This window comes from Salvelinus sp. IW2-2015, linkage group LG18, assembly GCF_002910315.2.
Source record: "Salvelinus sp. IW2-2015 linkage group LG18, ASM291031v2, whole genome shotgun sequence".
Lineage (NCBI taxonomy): Eukaryota > Metazoa > Chordata > Actinopteri > Salmoniformes > Salmonidae > Salvelinus > Salvelinus sp. IW2-2015.
Window position 1 is genome coordinate 37,613,152 of NC_036858.1, and position 26,673 is coordinate 37,639,824.

Below are 26,673 nucleotides of genomic sequence, written 5' to 3' on the forward strand. Positions count from 1 at the left end.
TAGATGAGCTTGAAAAAAAAAACGATTCCTCCTTTTGCTATTTGCAAAATTGGAAAGCAGTAAAGGGTGCCAGCCTTGTGACTGGTCCCTGTAGCGCTAGAATAAAGGAGAGGCGTGTGTGGTCGTGTGTTTAGGTGGGAGGGGATTGAAGCTTATGACAACTTATTTTATATCAAAAGGACAAAATAACACTTTGGTCTATGGTAGGTAGTTGGTTTAGCCCACTAACTTACTCTCCTCTGTTCCTATGCTAGGCAGGTTGGTCTGTTCCCGCTCTGGACGGCACCTCACCACCATATGGAATCAGCAGCACACAGTAAGCCACAGTCTCTCTTTCTGTCTCTCACTCTCTTAGGTTTTCTCTCTCCCTGGCAGGATCTGCACTTCCCCCTCCCTCCTTTGCTTCCGGCAAATCTGTCGCCATGCTGAGTGGCCCGGGTGGTGTATAGCATCACCTTCCCCCTCTCCAACCATCCATCCATCTCTTTCTTCAGCTCTCTCTCCTTCGCCCTCTCTCCTCTGGTGTGCACACTCCTCAACTATGGTTAGATTAACCCCTTCAAACCTCCCAACTTCAATTACACCGATTGGGTGAAAAGGTGGATGTAGAAGCAAAACCTAATCCTTCGGTTACCATAGCAGAGAAGTACACTGTGTTCTTACAACCGTATTCAATTCAATTCAATTTAAGGGCTTTATTGGCATGGGAAACATATGTTTACATTGCGTTTATACAAATTGCGTTTATTTTCAGCAAACTTAACATGTGTAAATATGTGTATGAACATAACAAGATTAAAGATCTGAGACATAAACTGAACAAGTTATGCAGACATGTGACTAACAGAAATAGAATAATGTGTCCCTGAACAAAGGGGGGTCAAAATGAAAATTAACAGTCAGTATCTGGTGTGGCCACCAGCTGCATTAAGTACTGCAGTGCATCTCCACCTCATGGACTGCACCAGATTTGCCAGTTCTTGCTGTGNGCGCATGCGTTTAGGTGGGGGGTTGAAAATACTGACAACTGCCTTTACATCATAATAACAAAACAAAAAACGTTTGTGTTTCTTATTTAGCCCATACTCAGTCGCTCTCCTCTGTTCCTATGCTAGGAGGGTTGGTCTGTGCCCGCTGTGGTGAGGTGCAGTGGTCTGTGCCCTCTCTGGGTGGCACCTCACCACCATATGGCATCAACGGCATACAATATGCCACAGTCTGTCTTTCTGTCTTTCCCTCTCACTCACTCTTTCGTTATTTTCTCTCTCTGGCAGGGTCTGCACTTCCACCCTCCCTCCCTTGCTTCCGCCGGAACTGTCGCCATGCTGAGTGGCCCGCGTGGTTTCACCTTCCCCCTCTCCCACCATCCATCCCTTTCTTTCAGTCTCTCACTCATCCCGCCTCAACCGCTCTCCCTCCTCCCCTCTCTTAATTCCTCTCCTCTGGTGTGCATATTCCTCAACCAGCTTTTTTCCCTTCCTCCATCTCGCTCTTCTCTCTCTACTCTCTCTACTCTCTATTTAGCTCAGCGGCTCTCTGACACATTTCTCTCTATGACACACATGCTCTTTCCTCTCTTCATCTCTGCCTCCCTATTCCCTCAACCTATGCCCGGTTGGCCTTTTTGGTGATTATGTAGGTTCACCAACGTCAGGACACATGCACTGTATTGATTATTGGCTATGCAACACAAACTCTCCTTGGGTACATGGAGTAACATTAATGTCCACTCTTTAGGAGTGTTTACGTGTCTTAGACTGGTCTGGTCTGGAGGGCCTATCCTCATTACTGAGTGGGACTTCAAGAAGCCTACAGCTCGTAGACAATAACATTTCCCAGCAGAGAGAGAGAGCGATGGAGGGAGAGACGAGAGAAAGAGACGAGATAGAGAGAGGGGGGGTTGAGAGAGACAGAGTAAGATTCAGTCCACTTGAGAAGACACTCCACTCTGTCAATAACACACCTCATTACTTACACACTGTCACAAGCTTAAAGAGCACTAAAGTCACACACACATACAGGCGGGCAGGCCGACGCGCACGCACACAGTAATTAGCCAGATACCTGAGGTTGTCTATTTTTACACCACATTTTAGGCTTTGTAAAACTGATAAAAGACAGGCAGTGTGGAGGAGATAAAGAGGAAGAGATAGAGGAAGAGATTGAGCGATGGAAATAGAAGATGGGGAAGACAGATGGAGAGAGCACCAGAGCCAACAGCAGAGCTAAGTGGGTAGTGTGCTCCCTAGACAGAACTGGGCTATTCCATGCTAACGGAATTACGCTTGGACTTTTTCACTTTAAAATGTACGCCAAACCAAAACCATTGATTTCAAAGTTTAACAAACCACACAACTCTATGCACAAGGACTCCTTTGAACAATTTACGAAGAACATTTCACAAAGACACATTTACTGGAAGAACTGTGTGGATGCAAAGTTTGGTAACAGAATTACAGTAAAATCTCCCTCAGTTTTTATGCAGCCCCATTTTCAAAAGCTCTGTTAATTAAATATCTACTTGAATTAAGATTCAAATATGTCTGCAGAAAGAATGGTGTGTCAGCTATGACACCTTGAGTTTGAAAAAATATATTTTTGTTTTTGAACTATGGTAGGTGAAGTGGATTTGACCGGGTAATGGAATTCCGGAAACAGAATGACATCATGGGTACCTGATCTGTACTTTACAGAAATGCACAATTAGTGATATGAATATCATTCTCTTCCTGGTGATGTTTCCTGAATAGGTACACAAAGGTAGAACAGTTTAACATCCTTCTTTGCATGTGGGTATTATTCTACACACGGGCTGTTATTGCAATGAGCTAACATTTGGTTGGTCCGGACCAGACCAAATCTGAAACAATCATAGACAACTATGTTTCACGAGTTTGGACATCACGGTACAGCACAGTAGAGCAGAGTAGAGTTTAGTACAGTACAGTAAAGCACATTACAGTAGAGTTCAGTACAMTATACTGTACTGTACTCTAGTGCGCTCTAATACAGGGGTTCTCAAAGTGGGGTCCGGGTCCGTGGTACTGCAGGTGGTCCACGTCCAGATCTCAAAACAAAATGTAAAAAAAAATATTATTCAATGAATTTTAGAACAAGATTAAATGACTTTTGGCCAAGGGATCAGTGGAATAAGTTTAGAGGGTGTAATACAACACAATGTAATATTATGAATCTACAATTTAACCCGTGCAACATGGGCCTGGGAGGCTCACGGATATTGGTATCCACAGTACTCCACCAATTATACATTTTTCAACTCAATACCCTCCTAAAGAATCTCTCTTCCTCATGGAAAAATGTGTAGAATTGCAAGAAATTAGCTTGAAAACTGATTTTTTTTCTCTCTGGTGCCAAGAGATGGGCCTTTAAAATGTTCCTTTGCAGGGCCCAAGACTTGGTTCGAAGTCATAGTTAAACTCCTTGTATGCATTTAAAAAAAAATCTCAATCGAGTTGTGTTCTGATTATGAGGGGGTGATGAATTTACTACCACAAAAGGGGTCCCTGGCCCCAAAAACTCCCTAGTCCTTGCCGATGACAAGCATATCCATAACAAGATGCAGCCACCACCATGCTAGAACATATGAAGAGTGGTGCTCAGTGGTGTGTTATGTTGGATTGTCCCCCAAACATAATGCTTTGTTTTCAGGACATAAAGTTAATTTATTTACCATATTTTTTGCCCTTTTACATAAGTGTCTTATTGCAAACAGGATGCATGATGTGGAATATGTTCTGTAAAGGCGTTCTTATTTTCACTCTGTCAATTAGGTTAGTATTGTGGAGTAACTACAATGTTGTTGATCCATCCTCAGTTTACTCTCATCACAGCCATTAAACTCTAACTGTTTTAAAATCACCATTGGACTCATGGGTGAAATCCCTGAGCGGTTTCCTTCCTCTCCGGCAACTGAGTTAGGAAGGATGCCTGTATCTTTGTAGTGACTGGGTGTATTGATACACCATCCTAAGTGTAATTGATAACTTCACCATGCTCAAAGGGGTAGTCAATGTTTGCTTTTTTTACCCATCTACCAATAGGCACTCTTCTTTGCGAGACATTGTGGTTGAATTTGTGTTTGAAATTCACTGCTTGTCTGATGGACTAGATAACTGTATGTGTGGAGTACAGAGATGAGGTAGTTATTCAAAAATCATGTTAAAACCTCTATAGGATTGGTGGGTCCTCCTCGGGACCGTTGAGCTAACGTAGGGTAATGCGATTAGCTTGAGGTTGTAAATAACAAGAACATTTCCCAGGATATAGACATACCTGATATTGGCAGAAAGCTTAAATTCTTGATAATGTAACTACACTGTCCAATTTACAGTAGCTATTACAGTGAAATAATACCATGTTGTTGTTTGAGGAGAGTGCACAGTTATGAACTTGAAAAGTTATTAATAAACCAATTAGGCACATTTGGGCAGTCTTGATACAACATTTTGAACAGACATACAATGGTTCATTGGATCAGTCTAAAACTTTGCACATACACTGCTGCCATCTAGTGGCCAAAATCTAAATTGCGCATGGGCTGGAATAATACATTATGGCCTTTCTCATGCATTTTAAAGATGATGGTACAAAAAAATACAAAAAAACATGTTTTTTTCTTTGTATTATCTTTTACCAGATCTAATGTGTTATATTCTCCTACATGCATTTCACATTTCCACAAACTTCAAAGTGTTCCCTTTCAAATGGTATCAAGAATATGCATATCATTGCTTCAGTTCCAATTTTTTTTTAAAGGGTCCGATCCTTAAGAGGTTTTTAAACACTATTAATACGCACAGACTGAGTCCATGCAATGTATTATGTGACATTTTTACTCCTGAACTTATTTCGGCTTGCCATAACAAAGGGGTTGAATACTTATTGACTCAAGACATTTCAGCTATACATTTTTAATTAATTTGTTTGAAATATCTAAAAACATAATGCCATTTTGACATTATGGGGTATTGTGTAGACCAGTGACACAACATCTCAATTTAATTCCTTTTAAACTGGAAAAAGTCAAGGTGTGTGAATACTTTCTGAAGGCAAATGTCTTGAGTCTGTACCCCACACATACAATTATCTGTATGGTCCCTCAGTTGAGCAGTGAATTTCAAACACAAATTGAACCACAAAGACCAGGGAAGTTTTCCAATAGAAACATTTGTTATTCTTGACTAGAGTCAATGTCCACACCCCGCAGAAAATAAATGAGCATAATACAAAAATCCCCATAAAAAATCTCTGTTTAAGCTAGAGATATTTGATTTTTTGCAATGCTCAATCCACAGCATCTGCCGATGATTCACTGCTCATCTGAGGGACTAGATAATTGTATGTGTGGAGTACAGAGATGAGGTAGTTATTCATAAATCATTTAGCTCCGTCGATGACAGAGCTAAGAAAAATTGGTCTTCTCACAAAATCGTCAGTAGCATCCGAATGGTTTGGCCTACAAACGACGACATATGGAAAGATGAGACTCTCACAAACATGATGGTGCCCTCCGTTTTGCTCTATGACCCCCACAACCATCTTGGGACTAGTCTGAAGTTGGTACTGCCGATCTGCTAACTTCTGTCTGTAGCGTCAGAACAGTTTGGGCTACACAATAATACCCCTCTGTTGAAAGGTGAGACTCTCGTGAACACGTACATGTCAATTGTTTCACTCTAGGAAGCCCACAAGCCTCACAAGAATCGTCTGAAAGTCCCTCAGTACCAGTTGAAAAAAGTACCCCCCACGGCGTAGTCAGGGCTTAGTCTTTAGATTATTAACAGTTACAGATAGGAGAAAACTGAGGATGGATCAACAACATGTTCGTTACTCCACAATACTAACCTAATTGACAGAGTGAAAGAAGGAAGCCTGTACAGAATAAAAAATATTCCAAAACATTCATCCTGTATGCAACAAGACACTAAAGTAATACGGCAAGAATGTTGGTAAAGCAATTAACTTTTTCACCTAAATACAAAGTGTTATGTTTGGGGAAAATCCAGTTCAACACATTACGGAGTACCACTATCCATATTTTCAAGCATAGTGGTGTCTGCATCATGTTATGGGTATGATTGTAATCATTAAGGACTGCGGAGGTTTTCATGATAAAACATTTATTGAATGGAGCTAAGCACAGGCAAAATCCGACAGGGAAAAACCTGGATCAGTATGCTTTCCACCAGACACTGGGAGATCAATTCACCTTTCAGCAGGAAAATAAGCCAAAACACAAGGCTAAATCTACACTGGAGTTGCTTACCAAGAAGACAGTGAATGTTCCTGAGTGGCCGAGTTATAGTTTTGACTTAAATCTGCTTGAAAATCTATGGCAAGACCTGAAAATGGTTGTCTAGCAATGATCAAATAATAATGGGCAAATGTTGAACAATCCATGTGTGGAAAGCTCTTAGAGACAAACCAGAAAGACTCACAGCTGTAATCACTGCCAAAGGCGATTCTAACATGTATTGACGCAGGGGGGTTGAATACTTATCTAGTCAAGATATAGTGTTTAATTTTAAAAAATCTTTTATTGTTATTTTTTACAGTGATCCCAGTGTAATACAACAAAATGTGGAAAAAGTCAAGGGGTGTGAATACTTTCTGGAGGCACTGTACAGTACCGTACTGTACTCTACTTTACTGTACTGTTCTGTACTTTACTGTTCTCTACTTTGCTGTACTGTACTGTGCTATCCAAACTAGGGTTGAATGGCGGGAGCCCGGTTATCGGGATTTACCGCGCAAACCACTCCCTTTTCCCGGGATAAATAACAGCGAGTCACCGGTCAATTATAACAAATTATTTATATGAACATCATGGCGTGAAATGGAACTGTTAAATAATTTGTGATGTCGAAATATGCCTTCTCTATGGCCTCTGCATGATGAATCAATGCGCAGGGTGGGGACAGACAGCCCATCTCAGTATGAAGTGCAGTTCACAAAGCATGTAGACCTAGCTATCCTGGTAACTTTTTTTCTTATGACAGCTATGCTACAGTAACATACTGACCAAATGTGCGTCTAATTTATCCATCTCTATCTGGTTTTCGGCGGTCACCTTGTTTTTTAATTGTAAAGATTTTATATTTTTTTAAATTGCAGCTGCAGAGTTTAAAATCAGACTATCACTCGAATATCGTTGCTTTAAATCAGTACACGTGCGAGCAATCTGTCGCAGTCTTTCTCTCTCTCTCTCCATCAATTCTATTCAAATTGCATCCAAAATAGATAATCCTGTTCTAGATTGATATATAGCCCTATATATAGATGTCCTAGCCTACCTCTTTCAGGTAATAAAAACAATGCTGTAGTAGCCTTATATTTAGTTAACAGGCATGCTCCTGTGCACCACTGGCCTCTCTCCTTAAAAATGCACTATAACTAATTGGTAGGTCTTCCTTTACTCGTTACTTCTGTGAACTTTCATTATCCTTCCTCCTCATCTTAAAGATATGTGGGCACAAGGCAATGTTTCTTAAACTTACAGAAGGCAAATCCTTTCTCCAAAACTAAATATAAATGTTGATATTACTTGGCAGGGGTCTTTACTTCAACATTATTGTGTTATTTTTGCCTATATTATTTCCGCCTAAAATGACATACCCAAATCTAACTGCCTGTAGCTCAGGCCCTGAAGCAAGGATATAAATATTCTTGGTACCATTTGAAAGGAAACACTTTGAAGTTTGTGTAAATGTGAAAGGAATGTAGAAGAGTATAACACAATCAATCTGATAAAAGATAATACGAAGAAAAAAACAAGCGTTCTTTTGTATTTTTGTACCATCATCTTTGAAATGCAAGAGAAAGGCCATCATGTATTATTCCAGCCCATGCACAATTTAGATTTTGGTCACTAGATGGCAGCAGTGTGTGTGTGTGCAAAGTTTCAGACTGATCCAATGAACCATTGCATTTCTGTTCAAAATGTTGTATCAAGACTGCCCAAATGTGCCTAATTGGTTTATTATTGTCACGTTCCTGACCTGTTTTCTGTTAGTTTTTGTATGTGTTAGTTGGTCAGGACGTGAGTTTGGGTGGGCAGTCTATGTTTTCTGTTTCTATGTTGGTTAATGGGTACCTAATATGGTTCTCAATTAGAGGCAGGTGGTTTTCATCTCCTCTGATTGAGAATCATATTAAGGTAGGTGTTGTCACATTGTTTGTCGTGGGTGGTTGTCTTCCGTGTCTGTGTTTGTTTGCACCATACGGGACTGTTTCGTTCGTTCATCGTTTTATGTAGTCATTTTTCCTGTTCGTGCGTTCTTCGTGTTATATGTAAGTTGTTATGTTCAGGTTTGTCTACATTCGTTTTGTTATTTGTAAGTATTCAAGTGAAGTTCGTGTTTTTCGTTTACACTTAAATAAATTCATTATGTCTAAATACAACGCTGCAGTTTGGTCCAATCCCTGCTCCTCCTCTTCGGATGAAAGGAGGAGGAACGCCGTTACAAACCACCCACCAATCCAGAACCAAGCAGCGTGATTCGAGCAGTGGACAGGGAGGACGTGTTAAATGGAAAAGGTTGCCACAACTGGGAAGAGATCCGAGCTGGAAGAGATCGCCTTCCATGGGAACAGCTGGAGGCGATTAGGAGAGGGAGCCAACGGGAGAGAGAGACCGGATTTATGAGAGTACGCAGCTAGCACGGAAGCCCATGAAGAAACCCCAAAAATTTCTTGGGGGGGCTAAGAGGTAGTGGCCAAGGGCAGGTAGGAGACCTGCGCCACTTCCCAGGCTAACCGTGGAGAGCGGGAGTACGGGCAGACGCCGTGTTACGCAGTAGAGCGCACGGTGTCTCCTGTACGTGTGCATATGCCGGATCGGGTTATTCCACCTCCCCGCACTGGTAGGGCTAGATTGAGCATGAGCCAAGTGCCATGAAGCCGGCTCTTACATATCTGGCCACCAAGTGCGTCTCCTTGGGCCGGCTTACATGGCACCAGCCTTACGCATGGTGTCCCCGGTTCGCCTACATAGCCCGGTGCGGTGGTATTCCACCTCCCTGCACTGGGTGGGCGACGGGAGCATTCAACCAGTAAGGTTGGGCAGGCTCAATGCTCAAGGAGCCAGTACGCCTGCACTGTCCGGTATTTCCGGTGCTACCTCCCCGCCCCAGCCCAGTACCACCAGTGCCTACACCACGCACCAGGCTTCCAGTGCTTTTCAGAGCCCTGTCCTCCTCCACGCACTCTTCCTATGGTGCGTGTCTCCAGCCCAGTGCCTCCAGTTCCGGAGCCCACGCACTAAGCCACCTGTGCGTCTCCAGAGCCCTGTACACACTGTTCCTTCTCCCCGTACTCGTCCTGATGTGCGTGCCTCAGCCGGTGCAACCAGTGCCGGTACCACGCACCAGGCAATAGTACGCTTTGAGAGTCCAGTGTGCCCTGTCCCTGCTCCCCGCACTAGCATGAAGGGGGCGTGTCCTTAGCCCGGTGCCTCCAGTTCCGCACCACGCACCAGGTCTACAGTGCGCCTTATCTGGCCAGAGCCATCCGTCTCCCCAGCGCCATCTGAGCCATCCCTCTCCTACAGCGCCATCTGAGCCATCCGTCTCCCACCGCGCCATCTGAGCCATCCGTCTCCCCAGCGCCATCTGAGCCATCCGTCTCCCCAGCGCCGTCTGAGCCATCCGTCTGTCCCGAGCCATTAGAGCCGCCGTCTGTCCCGAGCCGTCAGAGCCGATAGTCAGTCAGGAGCCGCTAGAGCCATTCGTCAGACAGGATCTGCCAGAGCCGCCAACCAGACAGGATCTGCCAGAGCCGCTAACCAGACAGGATCTGCCAGAGCCGCTAACCAGACAGGATCTGCCAGAGCCGCCAACCAGACAGGATCTGCCAGAGCCGCCAACCAGACACGGATCTGCCAGAGCCACCAGTGAGCCATGAGCGTCCAGAGCCGCCAGTGGGCCATGAGCGTCCAGAGCCGCCAGTGAGCCATGAGCGTCCAGAGCCGTCAGCCGGCCATGAGCGTCCAGAGCCGTCAGCTAGTCCATGAGCGTCCAGAGCTGCCATGTATCCAGAACTGCCCCTCAGTCCAGAGCTGTCTCTCTGTCCGGAGCTGCCCTTCAGTCCGGAGTTGCCCCTCTATCCTGAGCTACCTCTCTATCCTGAGCTACCTCTCTATCTTGAGCTACCTCTCTATCCTGACCTACCTCTTCTGTCCTGAGCTATCTTGTCCCGAGGCTGTCCCTTATTTTTGTGTTGCCTCTTATATTAGGTGGGTGGAATAAGAGGGTGGTCATTCTGAGGGGGAGAAGTAAGCTGGGATTGACTATGGTGGGGGGGACCTCGCCCAGAGCTGAGCCACCACCGTGGTCAGATGCCCACCCTGACCCTCCCCTAGACTTTGTGCTGGTGCGCCCGGAGTTCGCACCTTAAGGGGGGTTATGTCACGTTCCTGACTGTTTTCTGTTAGTTTTTGTATGTGTTAGTTGGTCAGGACGTGAGTTTGGGTGGGCAGTCTATGTTTTCTGTTTCTATGTTGGTTAATGGGTACCTAATATGGTTCTCAATTAGAGGCAGTGGTTTTCATCTCCTCTGATTGAGAATCATATTAAGGTAGGTGTTGTCACATTGTTTGTCGTGGGTGGTTGTCTTCCGTGTCTGTGTTTGTTTTCACCATACGGGACTGTTTCGTTCGTTCATCGTTTTATGTAGTCATTTTTCCTGTTCGTGCGTTCTTCGTGTTATATGTAATTCGTATGTTCAGGTTTGTCTACATTCGTTTTGTTATTTTGTAAGTATTCAAGTGAAGTTCGTGTTTTTCGTTTACACTTAAATAAATTCATTATGTCAATAATCAACGCTGCAGTTTGGTCCAATCCCTGCTCCTCCTCTTCGGATGAAGAAGGAGGAACGCCGTTACAATTATTAACAATTTTCAGTGTTTCCAAAAATTGTGCACTCTCCTCAAACAATAGCATGGTATTCTTTCACTGTAATAGCTACTATAAATTGGACAGTGCAGTTAGATTAACAAGAATTTAAGCTTTCTGCCAATATCAGACATGTCTATGTCCTGGGAGATTTTCTTCTTACTTACAACCTCATGCTAATCCCAATAGCCTATGTTTTCTCAACTGTCCTGAGGATGGGACACCGATCCCGAAGAAGTTTTAAGACTTTTTCTGGTAGATATTGTCTAAGACCCCTCTTTCATCTGTTTGATCAGAAATTAAAAGATTTACACTACATTTTAGCGTTACAGATTTTCAGGAAGGAAAATGGTTGAAAAATGTATATCTGCCTTAATTTAGAAAATATATAGACTCTTAGATCATTTGACACCCAATTTAACATGCTTCTATGAACTTCACATGTTGTTGCTCATGGGTCCTTTTACATGGAAAGGCCCAGCTTCATATGGCTTGGCACAGTCGTACAGAGCTCTCCCTTCGGCAGGGTGGGAGTGCACCGTCTACAATCACACATACCATCACACACAAACACACTTCTGTATGAAGCTCCATCTTCAGTAGGGTGGGCAACGCCTACACACACATGCGCGTACATGCACATGCACATACACGTACACACACACACACACACGTACACGCACACACACACACACGCACACACACACACACACACACACACAAACTCACACCGAGCTGAACCACACAAGGAACAACATCCTGTACTGCAGAGAAATACAGAACATAAGTCATGCTAGTTTGTGTTGAGTTAGCTGTGTACTAACTGTGCTTCTCTTGTGTGTGTACAGTATCCATGCTTTCTCCTGCGAAGACACACAGAAGTAAGCAGTCAGGAACTCCATGCATATTCTACACATGTGATTAAAAGCAGTCTCTTGACACTGGAGCCATGGCAATGGCCCAGAAACACTGCAGTCCACTCCTGAGCTTTGGGATTGGCCGGTAGTCACTTCCTGTGCTCTGTGATTGACTAGTATCCTCCCAGGAGTATCTCTGCTCCAAAGGGTATAACAGTGAAAGAAGCTGGGCCTTACTTACGGTACCAGTCAAAAGTTTGGACACACCTACTCATAAAAGGGTTTTCTTTATTTTTACTATTTTCTACATTGTAGAATAATAGTGAAGACATCAAAACTATGAAATAACACACATGGAATCACATAGTAAACAAAAAAGTGTTAAACAAATCAAAATATAGTTTAGATTTTAGATTCCTCAAAGAAGCCAACCTTTGCCTTGATGACAGCTTTGCACATTCTTGCTATTCTCTCAACCAGCTTCATGATGAATGCTTTTCCAATGGTCGTGAAGGGGTTCCCACATATGCTGAGCACTTGTTGGTTGCTTTTCCTTCACTCTGCAGTCCAACTTATTCCAAACCATCTCAATTGGGTTGAGGTCGGGTGATTGTGGAGGCTTGGTCATCTGATGCAGATAGCCCATACACAGCCTGGAGGTGTATTGGGTCATTGTCCTGTTGAAAAACAAATGATAGTCCCACCAAGCGCAAACCAGATGGGATGGTGTATCGCTGCTGAACGTGGTAGCGATGCTGGTCAAGTGTGCCTAGAATTCTAAATAAATTACTGACAGTGTCACCAGCAAAGCACCCCACACCCTCCTCCTCTATGCTTCACAGTGGGAACCACACATGCAGAGATCATCCGTTCATCTACTCTGCGTCTCACAAAGACATGGCGGTTGTTGGAACAAAAAATGTCACATTTGGACACATCAGACCAAAGGACAGATTTCCACTGGTCTAATATCCACTCCTCATGTTTCTTGGCCCAATCAAGTCTCTTCTTCTTATTGTGTCCTTTAGTAGTGGTTACTACATGATTCCATATGTGTTATTTCATAGTTTTGATGTTTTCACTATTTTTCTACAATGTAGGAAATAGTAAAAAATTAAGAATAAACCCTCGAATGAGTAGGTGTGTCCAAACATTTGACTGTTACTGTATGTGCATCGTTACAGAATGTTACAAACATACATCCCTGTCATATAGAGAGAAGAGTAATGTAAGCTCTATATGGTAAATATAGAGTTACAGAAACTGTGACTTATGCTAGATAATGTTTGACTTGAGTTTTAGCAAGAATGCTACCTGGCGGTAGGCGATGCTAATGCTAAGAGGTTATCTTACATAGCCTGTGTTGCTCAGTGGGCAGGAGCAGGGCCGTAACCAGGGTCTGAGTTTTAGTGAAGCCCGGATGGATGGACTGCATTTCTATACAATTTAATCAGTCTAAAATACTTTTTGGAGAACAGAAATAACAATAAAAAATGACCCTAACCATTATCACATTGGTTGCTGTTTACCTCAGTCAATCATTTACCTCAGTCAATCTACAAACACATAACCTATAAGCTATACAATTAGCCGCTACACATGAACTCACATTAACTTAGTACAGGGATAAAAAATTATCATTTCATACGTACAAAGGGATCATTTAGCAGAAAAGTATTTTATTACCAAAAAGTAAACAAATCAGTTTGCTTTACAGAATCATTTTTTTGTTGTTGCAATTTTACAGCTAATTTCCTGCAATTTGACACATTTTGCTGACATATGCCATGGTAATATGATATACAGTGCCTTGCAAAAGTACTCATCCCCCTTGGTGTTTTTCATATTTTGTTGCATTACAACCTGTAATTTAAATAGATTTTTATTTGGATTTCATGTAATGGACTTACACAAAATAGTCCAAATTGGTGATGTGAAATGAAAAAAATTACTTGTTTCAAAAACAACAACAAAAAAAAACGGAAAAGTGGTGCGTGCATATGTATTGACCCCCTTTGCTATGAAGCCCCTAAATAAGGTCTGGTTCAACCAGAAGTCACATAATTAGTTAAATAAAGTCCACATGTGTGCAATCTAAGTGTTACATGATCTGTCACATGATCTCAGTATATATACACCTGTTCTGAAAGGCCCCAGAGTCTGCAACACCACTAAGCAAGGGGCACCACCAAGCAAGCGGCACCATGAAGACCAAGGAGCTCTCCAAAAAGGTTAGGGACAAAGTTGTTGATTATAAAAAAATATCTGAAACTTTGAACATCCCACGAGCACCATTAAATCCATTATTAAAAAATGGAAAGAATATGGCACCACAACAAACCTGCCAAGAGAGGGCCGCCCACCAAAACTCACGGACCAGGCAAGGAGGGCATTAATCAGAGAGGCAACAAAGAGACCAAAGATAACCCTGAAGGAGCTGCAAAGCTCCACAGTGGAGATTGAAGTATCTGTCCATAGGACAACTTTAAGCCGTACACTCCACAAAACTGGGCTTTACGGAAGAGTGGCCAGAAAAAAGCCATTGCTTAAAGAAAACAATAAGCAAACACATTTGGTGTTCACCAAAAGGCAGGTGGGAGACTCCCCAAACATAATAGAAGAAGGTACTCTTGTCAGATGAGACTAAAATTGAGCTTTTTGGCCATTAAGGAAAACGATATGTCTTGCGCAAACTCAACACCTTTCATCACCCCGAGAATACCATCCCCACAGTGAAGCATGGTAGTGGCAGCATCATGCTGTGGGGATGTTTTTCATTGGCAGGGACTGGGAAACTGGTCAGAATTAAAGGAATGATAGATGGCGCTAAATACAGGGAAATTCTTGAGGGAAACCTGTTTCAGTCTTCCAGAGATTTGAGACTGGGATGGAGGTTCACCTGCCAGCACGACAATGAACCTAAGGATACTGCTAAAGCAACACTTGAGTGGTTTAAGGTGAAACATTTAAATGTCTTGGAATGGCCTAGTCAAAGCCCAGACCTCAATCCAAAGATTGCTGTACACCAGCGGAACTCACTCAACTTGAAGGAGCTGGAGCAGTTTTGCCTTGAAGAATGTGCAAAAATCACAGTGGCTAGATGTGTCAGGCTTATAGAGACATACCCCAAGAGACTTGCAGCTGTAATTGACTTTGGGGGGGTGAATAGTTATGTACGCTCAAGTTCTGTTTTTTAGTCGTATTTCTTGTTTGTTTCACCCTCAAAAAAATATTTTGCATCTTCAAAGTGGTAGACTTGTTGTGTAAATCAAATGATACAAACCCCATAAAATCCATTTTAATTCCAGGTTGTAAGGCAACAAAATAGGAAAAATGCCAAGGGGGTGAATACTTTCGCAAGCCACTGTATGAGTGAGAGTGAAAAACAAAATGAATGGAGGCTCCCTGGAGGTCAGGGCCCCTGGACATGTGCCCTGCGTGCCGGGTCGGTAATTCAGCCATGATTACTACAAGTTTAGATAGCTGGCTAGACTAACTAGACTAATTTACCAATCTAAAAAGTGTTAACTGAAATGTCAGTGAGTGAAATATAACAAGAGGAAACATGCTGATGCAAAACTAAGTATCAAAATTGCACCTTGTGTATTCTACTATTCATACTCTCAACAGTAAGTTGAGACCTGACAGAGTTCCTAAATTATTATATATTTTTTCACATTCTCAATAATTCCATGGCTGTCGAGGGCTCGTCTTTAACGTACAGAGAGTTATGAAAGCTTTTCTCTCTATTTGTTTATCTTTCTCTCTATCAACAGGAATAGTAGGTCTATCATTAATGCGTTCTGAATTCACTTCACTTGCCCTTTACAAAAATCTGCTTTGCATTTCTTGAGCTCCCCAAATTCATATGACAGATCAACATCTGTGCTCATCTCGGATCATATATAGAAAAACTGGTAGTGCATGGACAAAACAGCCTGCATGTCAAGTGATACCAAATTCCTTATAGTTCACTGCTTTTCATCAAAGTAAAGTGCTTATCATTATCTGTATCCCGTTCTGACGGCTTGCTGACATTCCTTATGTGTCAGAATACTGACCGGGATTCGTGGTATAGTGTCATAATGGGCCACATTCCGGGATTCCTCTGGGAAGCAGATGTGATTTAGCCCTTCATCCCACCACTCTCTGATCCAACCTCTCACACACGCATGCATTCTTGCACAAAACACACAAGTGAACGCAGAAAAACACTCATATGGACAACCACATACACACACACCGTAAATGTGCACGACTGTGCAGACATAATTACTTACAGTACATACACACATAACATGTGTTCAATGTGCTACCGAGACAATCTCTATTACAGACATAAGCGTAAAGTAGTGACCACACCTCCCACTACCAAAAACACAGAAACATACTGACAAACACACCCATTCTCAACTGCATCCTCAAACTTGCCTCAGTCAAAGGGAACTTAGATGCTGGACTTATAGTTGGCATACTTCGGTACTTCGTTATGACATACTTATTGCTCTGGGTGGACACTGGCTGTTTTTCTCATCAGAGCCAGAGTGATAGGAAGTTGCTGGGCTCAGATTACCCAACCGCAAATTCTAACTTTCTAACCTCTAGGAGGATACAGAATATCTGACCCTGGACCAGCTGTTAGGGGCATCAGGCTTAACCACATATCCACAGCACAAACCCATGTCAAAGACTAAATGATGTCTCAATAGTACTTAAGAGTTAATTGACAAGTGATGTCCATCTTCTCACTGGGTTGTGGAATGTTGTCCATTAGCTTGGGGAGCTAACACAAACAAGTCTTCAGGTCTCAGGGAAGGTTACGCATTACGCGCACACCTAACCACATCCGTTACACTTCACCCCCCTTTGACCACAATGTCCTCAGAGACCCATCCCGGGTTTAGGAAGCAATGTGACCGACTGGGCTCAAACCCAGGCCTTCTGACCACCCCAAGACTGTGTTACAATAACCAGCTGACCATTAAAAATAAATAGTCAGCAAAATATGGTTGTATAGTGGTTTTTACCTGACATCATTTTGCTGAGGAGGCTTCTTTTGGCCTACCAGGTTCACAGTTCTTGCTTGGATGGGCTTCTCCTCCCTGGAACACACAAAAGGGACAATGTGGTTGGAATGTTGTCAGAAAACGTTGTCAAATGTTATACATTGGTGTAGTTTGAGGGTTCTTTAGAAGGTGGATGCATGACTCTATTTAGACATTGGTCAGATTGCTCTGCTCAGACGTTGCTGAGACCTGCTAGATCTTACAATGTCTGAATAGGTATTTTACATATCAGCTAACCACATCATTTGTTATGGCAATCTGGTGCCCAAATGCACAGTCGATGACATGGCACCCAACCATTGGTTGATACATGCAACGTCTGAGCACGGGAACGCGATTAAACATTTGATGGATGAAATTACCACATTCACAGGGTCGTCATTAGTTACCACAGCCACAAAGTCATAAACCCCACCTATTTGTACAATTTATCTTATTAAGATGTGATTTTAAACTTAACCCTAACCTTAATCACACTGCTAACCTTATGCCTAACCTTAACCTTAAATTAAGACCAAAAAGCACATTTTTGTTTTTATGAATTGTTATGATATAGCCAACTTTCACTTTGTGACTGTGCTATCTAGTGAAAACCCATTCACAGTCATAAATCAAATCCACTACTTACTGTTCTCCATCAACAATTAACCAACACCTGACCAATCAGAATAGAGAAACTAAGTTGCTATGTAGAACATCAATTACAATAACAAAGATCTGATTCATCATATTTTAGAACTACACAACAATGACTTAAAAAATCATATTTCTGATAAAATAATTATACACTGGAATGTTTTCCCTTTTACCTCAAAATATCTACTGTTTTCTTTTTTCCCCTCAGTAATCTGACACATCAATGGGTTGGTCCTCTGATTATCTTGATCACAGATAAAACCCTATGAGAACCCCACAACATGGAGGCGTTCTGTCTAAAACTGAAAGGGGTGACAGATCTGTAATAACACATTGTGTATGAGCTGTCATTAGATGGGTGCTATGAAAAAAAATTGGGTTCGATGGCAACTGTGTCTGACTGTCCAGTATTTCAGCTGTTCAAACCTCCATTCTTCAATTACACCGATTGGGTGAAAAAGTTGATGTATAAGCCAAACCTAATTATTAGGAAACAGTACCAGAGGAGCACACTGCATTCTTACAACCATTAGATCATTTTTTCTGACTGTGACCTATGCATGAAAATATCTGCACATACAGTACACACACACCCACACATATGCAAGGGCAGATAGTATGAATACAAAAGCAGTGTGTAAATATTGATATGGCGGATTGGATTAAATCCCAGCCTCTCTCTCTCTCTCTCTGTGTGTGTGTGTGTGTGTGTGTGTGTTGTGTGTGTGTGGTGTGTGTGTGTGTGTTGTGTGTGTGTGTGGTGTGGTGTGTGTGTGGTGTGAGAGAGATCAGTACCAGTTTGGACACACCTACTCATTCAAGGGTTTTTCTTTATTTTTACTATTTTCTACATTGCAGAATAATAGTGAAGACATCAAAACTAGGAAATAACACATATAGAATCATGTAGTAACCAAAAAAGTGTTTTAAACTAATCAAAATATATTTTATATTTGAGTTTTTCAAAGTAGCCACCCTTTGCCTTGATGACAGCTTTGCACACGCTTGGCATTCTCTCAACCAGCTTCATGAGGTAGTCACCTGGAATGCATTTTAATTAACAGGTGTGCCTTGTTAAAAGTTAATTTGTGAAATGTCTTTCCTTCTTAATGTGTTTGAGCCAATCAGATGTGTTGTGACAAGGTAGAGGTGGTATACAGCAGATAGCCCTATTTGGTAAAAGACCAAGTCCATATTATGGCAGGAACAGCTCAAATAAGTAAAGAGAAACGACAGTCCATCACTACTTGAAGACATGAAGGTAAGTCAATACTGAACATTCCAAGAACCATCAAGCGCTATGATGAAACTGGCTCTCATGAGGACCACCACAGGAAAGGAAGACCCAGAGTTACCTCTGCTGCAGAGGATAAGTTCATTAGAGTTAACTGCACCTCAGATTGCAGCCTAAAGAAATGCTTCACAGAGTTCAAGTATCAGACACATGTCAAAATCAACTGTTCAGGAGAGAATGCATGAATCAGGCCTTTGTGGTGAAATTGCTGCAAAGAAACCACTACTAAAGGGCACAAAAGAAGAAGAGACTTGCTTGGGCCAAGAAACACGATGAGTGGATATTAGACCGGTGGAGATCTGTCCTTTGGTCTGATGAGTCCAAATCTAAGATTTTTGCTTCTAACCGCCATGTCTTTGTGAGACGCAGAGTAGGTGAACGGCTGATCTCCGCATGTGTGGTTCCCACCGTGAAGCATGGAGGAGGAGGTGTGATGGTGTGGGGTGCTTTGCTGGTGACACTGTCAGTGATTTATTTAGAATTCAAGGCATACTTAACCAGCATGTCTACCACAGTATTCTGTAGCGATACGCCATCCCATCTGGTTTGCGCTTGGTGGGACTATCATTTGTTTTTCAACAGGACAATGACCCAAATCACACCTATAGGCTGTGTAAGGGCTATCTGACTAAGGAGAGTGGTGGAGTGCTGTATCAGATGACCTAGCCTCCACAATCACCTGACCTCAACCCAATTGAGATGTTTGGGATGAGTTGGACCGCAGAGTGAAGGAAAAACAGCCAACAAGTGCTCAACATATGTGGGGACTCCTTCAAGACTGTTGGCATTCCAGCAGAATCTGGTTGAGTGAATGCCAAGAGTGTGCAAAGCTGTCATCAAGGCAAATGGTGGCTACTTAGAAGAATCTCAAATGTAAAATATATTTTGATTTGTTTAACACTTTTTTGGTTACTACATGGTTCCATATGTGTTATATCATCGTTTTTCACACTGTGAAAACATAATGTTAACTTTCACTGCTATGCGGATGACACACAGCTGTACATTTCAATGAAACATGGTGAAGCCCCAAAATTGCCCTCGCTAGAAGCCTGTGTTTCAGACATAAGGAAGTGGATGGCTGAAAACGTTCTACTTTTAAACTCGGACAAAACAGAGATGCTTGTTCTAGGTCCCAAGAAACAAAGAGATCTTCTGTTAAATCGACCAATTAATTCACTAGTGTTGTAAAGTCGTCTCAAATAAAACTGTGAAGGACCTCGCGTTACTCTTGCCCTGATCTCTCTTTTTGACGAACATATCAAGACTGTTTTCAAAGGACAGCTTTTTCCATTCTACGTAACATTGCAAAAATCAGAAATTTTCTGTCCAAAAATGATGCAGAAAAATTAATCCATGCATTTGTTACTTCTAGGTGTAGACTCGCAATGCTCTACTTTCCGCGCTACCCGGAAAAGCACTAAATAAACTTCAGTTCATGCTAAATACAGCTGCTAGAATCACCTGACTAGAACCAAGAAATGTTGATCATATTCTCCAGTGCTAGCTTCCCCTAACACTGGCTTCCTGTAAGGCAAGGGCTGATTCAAGGTTTTACTGTTAACCTATAAAGTCTTACATGGGCTTTCTCTAGTTGGTCCTGTCCGTACATACCCTATAGCGGTACCTTACCGGTCACAAGACGCAGGCCCTCCTAACTGTCCCTAGAATTTCTAAGCATAGCACGAGCCAGGCTTTCTCCTATAGCATCTCCATTTTATGGAACGGTCTGCCTACCCATGTGAGAGACGCCAGACTCCGTCTCACCTTTAAGTCTTTACTGAAGACTTATCTCTTCAGTAGGTCATATGATTGAGTGTAGTCTGGCCCAGGAGTGTGAAGTGTGAACGTGAAAGGCTCTGGAGCAACGAACCGCCCTTGCTGTCTCATGCTCTGCCGGTTCTCCTCTTCTCTCACAACTGGGATTCTCTGCCTCTCCCTATACAGCGGATAGTGCACTGCGTTATTCTTTGTTCATCATCTTTCATGCCTTCCCTGGGAGGGGTGCGTCACTTGAGTGGGTTGAGTTACTGACTGATCTTCCTGTCTGGGTTGCGCCCCCCTTGTTTGTGCTGTGTGGAGATCTTTGTGGCTATACTCGGCCTTGTCTCAGGATTGTAATGTGGTGAAGATATCCCTCTAGTGGTGTGGGGGCTGTGCTTCGCAAAGTGGGTGGGTTATATCCTTCCTTTTGGCCCTGTCCGGGTTTCTTCTGATGGGCCACAGTGTCTCCTGACCCCTCCTGTCTCAGCCTCCAGTATTTTATGCTGCAGTAGTTTATGTGTCCGGGGGCTAGGGTCAGTTGGTATACCTGGAGTACTTCTCCTACTCTTACCATGTCCTGGGTGAATTTAAGTATGCTCTCTCTAATTCTCTCGTTCTCTCCTCTTCTTCTCTCGAGAACCTGAGCCCTAGGATCAACGTCACGGCAAACCGGCATGATACTCCTTGCTGTCCCAGTCCGCCTCCTTGCTGCTATTCCATTTCAAACTGTTTCTGCCTCGTTATGGAACCCCTACCTGTCCCAGACCTGCTGTTTTCAATCTTAATGATCGGCTATGAAAAGCCAACTGACATTTATTCTGATTATTATGACCATGCTTGTCATTTATGAAACATTTTGAAAATCTTGGCTCTCTCTAATTCTCTCCTTTCTCTTTCTTTCTCTCTCTTAGGACCTGAGCCCTAGACCATACGTCAGGACTACCGGCATGATGACTCCTTGCTGTCCCCATCCACCTGGCCTTCTGCTATTCCAGTTTCAACTTTCTCGCCTGCGGTTATGGAACCGCCACCTGTCCCAGACCTGCTATTTTCAACTCTTAATGATTGCTATGAAAACCAACTGAAAATTATTCATGATTATTATTTGACCATGCTTGTCACTTATGAATCATTTTGAACATCTTGGCATAGTTCTGTTATAATCTCCACCCGCACACCAGAAGAGGACTGCCACCCCTCATAGCCTGTTCCTCTCTAGGTTTCTCCTAGGTTTGGCCGGGTTTTTCCTAGCGGACGGTTTTCCTAGCCACCGTGCTTCTACACCTGCATTGCTTGCTGTTTGGGGTTTTAGGCTGGGTTTCTGTACAGCACTTCGAGATATTAGCTGATGTACGAAGGGCTATATAAAATAAACTTGATTTGATTTGATGTCTTCACTATTATACTACAATGTAGAAAATAGTAAAAAATTAAGAAAAACCCTTGAATGAGTAGGTTTGTCCAAACATTTGACTGGAACTGTATATGGGGTGTCATAGTCCTGTGTCTATGTTTCATCAGTGCTTCTCACATTAGTGGGTTTATCGAATAGCTTTACAGCATAGAATGCGCAGATTAGATGACATATCAGTTCAGCCCGCGTCTACTGTAATCTGATGTTGTGATTAGAGTGAATGATGCTATCAGATATAGGTGAGTTCTGTGAGTGGAAGATTTAAAAGACTATTTTCCTTATGTTGCAATTAAGATCACACAGCAAACCGCATGAGCATGCGAAGCAAGCATGCGCGCACACACACACATGCTACAGTTTTACAGGGCTAATGCATAGCCTAAAATGAAAATTATGCATGACCACTTATGCATTGGACACTTCCTTCTTTAGATGCAATGAATCGATCTGCAGTTTCAGTACAGGGCCATCACTCTGCACAAGGAGCCTAAAATAGAACACAGACGTGAATAGCAGAGGAGTTCTCATAGGAGCCCGGTTATTCGTTCTCTATAAGACTATGCGATAGCAGTGACTTGTTTAACGTCATATCACCTCGCTGCAGTTTGACAGGCAATCAGTGGAGTAACATGCTACTCAGATAAGGTTACATCTAACTCACGATGACAAACCGTCGATGTTTTGTCGTGACAAATACAATATACGTGCTCCTTCCACACCGGCTCAAATTCTGTGTGTGAAAATACTAAAATAGCACAGGTTGACCGCTGATTTTCGACCATTCATCAACTATAATAAAACAGCACAGAGGGCATGGACTAGGCTACATGCATTTACGCTAGCCTTTCTGTAGAGATGGGCTGTTGTAGCCTGATGCGAGAGTGCTGGCGCTGGCCTACATTGGGCTGTTATACTCAACCCACCGCATCGCCAAAGCAGCGACCGAACACGCAAACAGCTGTTGAGATACGGGACGGAAAAACTCCGCTAGAGCAGATATGCACTGATTTTACAAGCAGAAATTAAGAGAATATCGGTCGAATCGCGTTGTGCAATCGCAGCCTGAAGTTAGCCTATAGCCTGCGGACGCAGTGCTCAAGATACTGGGCTATAGGCTATATATAACCTATATAGCCAGCAATTTGTTCGGATATGACAGAACACATGATTGTATTACCGGGAAATGGGTGAGGTTGAGAAGAAATTAGTTAGGGCATCAGAAGACACTGGAGTGTGACGCTGCTGCGTGTCTCAGGGACGACACACCCCTCTCTCTCCCCCTTCTCTCTCTCTCCCTCCCTCTCTCCCCCTGTTCGTCTCTTACACCTGTGACAGCGCTGACCCAACACATGCTTACTCAGAAACCTCTTCCTCTCTCTCTCTTTCACACACGCACACACACAGCGTGTTCGGGTATCTTGCTAGGTCATCCTTGACTCTGTGTAGACTAAATGATAGGCTGTAGATGGATGAGAGTGAAGGCGAAAATAGGCTACACTATATTTGCCGTAGGAGGAGCTGGGGCTATACATGCTTAACACACACACACACACACACACACACACACACACACACACACACACACACACACACGTCGATAGCATTTTCGGTTAAAGTTAGGTAGGCAGATATTTGTATAGGTTTGGTATCCTATTGGTAGCCTAGCGGCCGATGAGCAGCAGTATGAGTACCATCTCTGCACTATATCTCCCCAACATCTCCAGAGCAGAAATAGCCCCAGTGTCTCTCTTACTTTAACATGGCCTCTTCCTTCTCCTCCTCCTCCTTCTGTCGAGCTAACACGGCCATGATTATCTTCCTCTCTTCCTCAGTCAGATGGCTCAGGTCCGGCTCAGGCATGGAAGCCGGCGCAACGGGTGGGCGCGGGCCGCCCCGAGGGCCCACCGAGGCGGACATCTTCTCCCCCCTTCCTCGGCGGCTCGGATTACGGACAGAAATCCCGCTGGTGGAGCCCACGTATCACGACATGGCCCACGGACGAAGCAACGGCTCGGGCAAGTGATGCAAGGCTCCCATGGTAGCGGGCACCCACGGCTGTAGTGCTTCTTCGGTTCCTAGTCGCCTTTCCTCTGCCTCTCTCTCGCTCTTTTCTCTTCTCCCCCCCACCCCCCGCCCGCCCGCCTCTCCCCTCCACTTCCAGTTACCGGGAACCCATCTCTGGTGGAGAATGATACTCGGTCACCTGGGAAGGCTTAGCTTTCTTCACAGCGGAGAGATGTTACTCTGCCGCTGCCCAGGTTGATCCGCTGGCTGGGTGCCTTGTTTTCTAACGCTGCCGCGCTCTGCTGCTGATGCTGCCGCTGTCAGGGAGATGTAGAACAGTCAATGGGACCGCAGCCCCTGAAACGAGCACACCTTCTCACGCCGGGAGCGCGCATTGTCATTTGAGAATGGGGGTTCACCGTACAAGGCGCTTGCACAATTGTCTCTCTCACTTCACCAATCATAGTGTGCTAGTGACGCGCTTCCCATCCTCCCGTCCTCGTGTGCGTGTGTGTCAGTAGTGTTGTTGTATCTTGTTAGGGCCCCAGCTTAAAATACTCGCAACACAAATTTAGCATTGGTTGTCTACCCTACACTAAAAATGTGTATGAGCCTATTTCAGGACCATGGACAGGCAGTGGGCGGCCGGTGGCGAGACTCAAAACGAGATAACCAAAAGCTGCCCCGTCCTTTTTCATAAAACATTATTCCCTCTATCATAATGCGAATTTTATTTGTATTTTAGTTTACAAATCAATGTAGCCTACATATCATACTATTGAATTGCGCCCACAAAGAGTCGTAGCCTAACTGTTGGCTGCCTGTTTGAGGTGCTCACATCAGAAGTCTTTCACTTTCAGTTTAGCTCGACGCTGATGTTTCATAGCTAGGCTACAGCATTACTAGTGCTAGAGTTTAATGGAATTACTTTTGTGCCTTTAATATCAAGAAACCCGTTTGAATTCGAGAACAACATTATTATTATTGCAAACAAAGATAATAATGATATTGACAGCAAAACAATAACCCAAAAGTATTGGCAACAAAATAAATTGCATGGAATTCATTTTGAATGGCAAGAGCAAATTAATGTGAAATTAATGAAAAAAATAATAATTCACTAACCAGGTTTCCATCCAAAAGTAGGCGGATAAAAAAATGTCACAGCAGGCCAGATAGATACAGAAAATGTGTCACAAATGTCAACAAAACAAAATATGCTAGACAAGGTGGGATCTTTTCAACCCAATCTCCAATTAAAATGCAAACCCGTGGCAAAACTGCAGTAACATAATTATGCCATGGATTGAAATGTTTTATTTTATTTAATTTTTAGTTCACCTTTATTTAACCAGGTAGGCTAGTTGAGAACAAGTTCTCATTTACAACTGCGACCTGGCCAAGATAAAGCAGAGCAGTGCGACACAAACAACAACACAGAGTTACACATGGAATAAACAAACATACAGTCAATAATACAAAAAATATATATATACAGTGTGTGCAAATGAGGTAGGATAAGGGAGGTAAGGCAATAAATAGGCCATAGTGGTGAAATAATTACAGTTTAGCAATTAAACACTGGAGTGATAGAAGTGCAGAAGATTAATGTGCAAGTAGAGATACTGTGGTGCAAAGGAGCAAAACATTTAAATAACAGTATGGGGATGAGGTAGTTGGATGGGCTATTTACAGATGGGCTATGTACAGGTGCAGTGACCTGTGAGTTGCTCTGACAGCTTGTGCTTAAAGCTAGTGAGGGAGATATGAGTCTCCAGCTTCAGTGATTTTTGCAATTCATTCCAGTCATTGGCATCAGAGAACTGGAAGGAAAGGCGGCCAAAGGAAGAATTGGCTTTGGGGGTGACCAGTGAAATATACCTGCTGGAGCGCGTGCTACGGGTGGGTGCTGCTATGGTGACCAGTGAGCTAAGATAAGGCGGGGCTATACCTAGCAAAGACTTATAGATGACCTGGAGCCAGTGGGTTTGGCGATGAATATGAAGCGAGGGCCAGCCAATGAGAGCATACAGGTCGCAGTGGTGGGTAGAATATGGGGCTTTGGTGACCAAACGGATGGCACTGTGATAGACTGCATCCAATTTGCTGAGTAGAGTGTTGGAGGCTATTTTGTAAATGACATTGCCAAAGTCAAGGATCGGCAAAACAGTCAGTTTTACGAGGGTATGTTTGGCAGCATGAGTGAAGGATGCTTTGTTGCAAAATAGGAAGCCAATTCTAGATTTCATTTTAGATTGGAGATGCTTAATGTGCGTCTGGAAGGAGAGTTTACAGTCTAACCAGACACCTAGATATTTGTAGTTGTCCACATATTCTAAGTCAGAACCGTCCAGAGTAGTGATGTTAGACAGGCGGGCAGGTGTGGGCAGCAATCGGTTGAAGAGCATGTGTAGCAGTGTGATGTTGTTCCCCTAGATTATGCACCAAGTTGCACACAAGGACCAATTCAAATAGGCCAGGTCAAGAGGGGATATTAATAATTTGATAATAATAATAATACTTCAGTGTATTTTTTTTATTTAATTACAGCTGCATAGCTAATGTTTTTATTTGGTGTACAAACACTTTTTCATATCAATATTGTACATACATGTGATTGTAAAAGTTTTGTATATTTTGGTTTGGCCCATCGCGGGTTATCTGTATTTCCATACTCCCTTACTGTTCTCTTTTGCCTGACCTTCGGCTAGCAAGGTGCCTGAGAGCT

The 26,673-nt window shown here is 43.1% G+C and overlaps 1 pseudogene; it reads right to left on the bottom strand.

Moving 5' to 3' along the window:
- Positions 1-24,045, bottom strand: part of LOC111977922 (regulating synaptic membrane exocytosis protein 1-like) — an 82,777-nt pseudogene extending 58,732 nt beyond the window's left edge.
- Between the last annotated feature and the right edge of the window lie 2,628 nt (positions 24,046-26,673).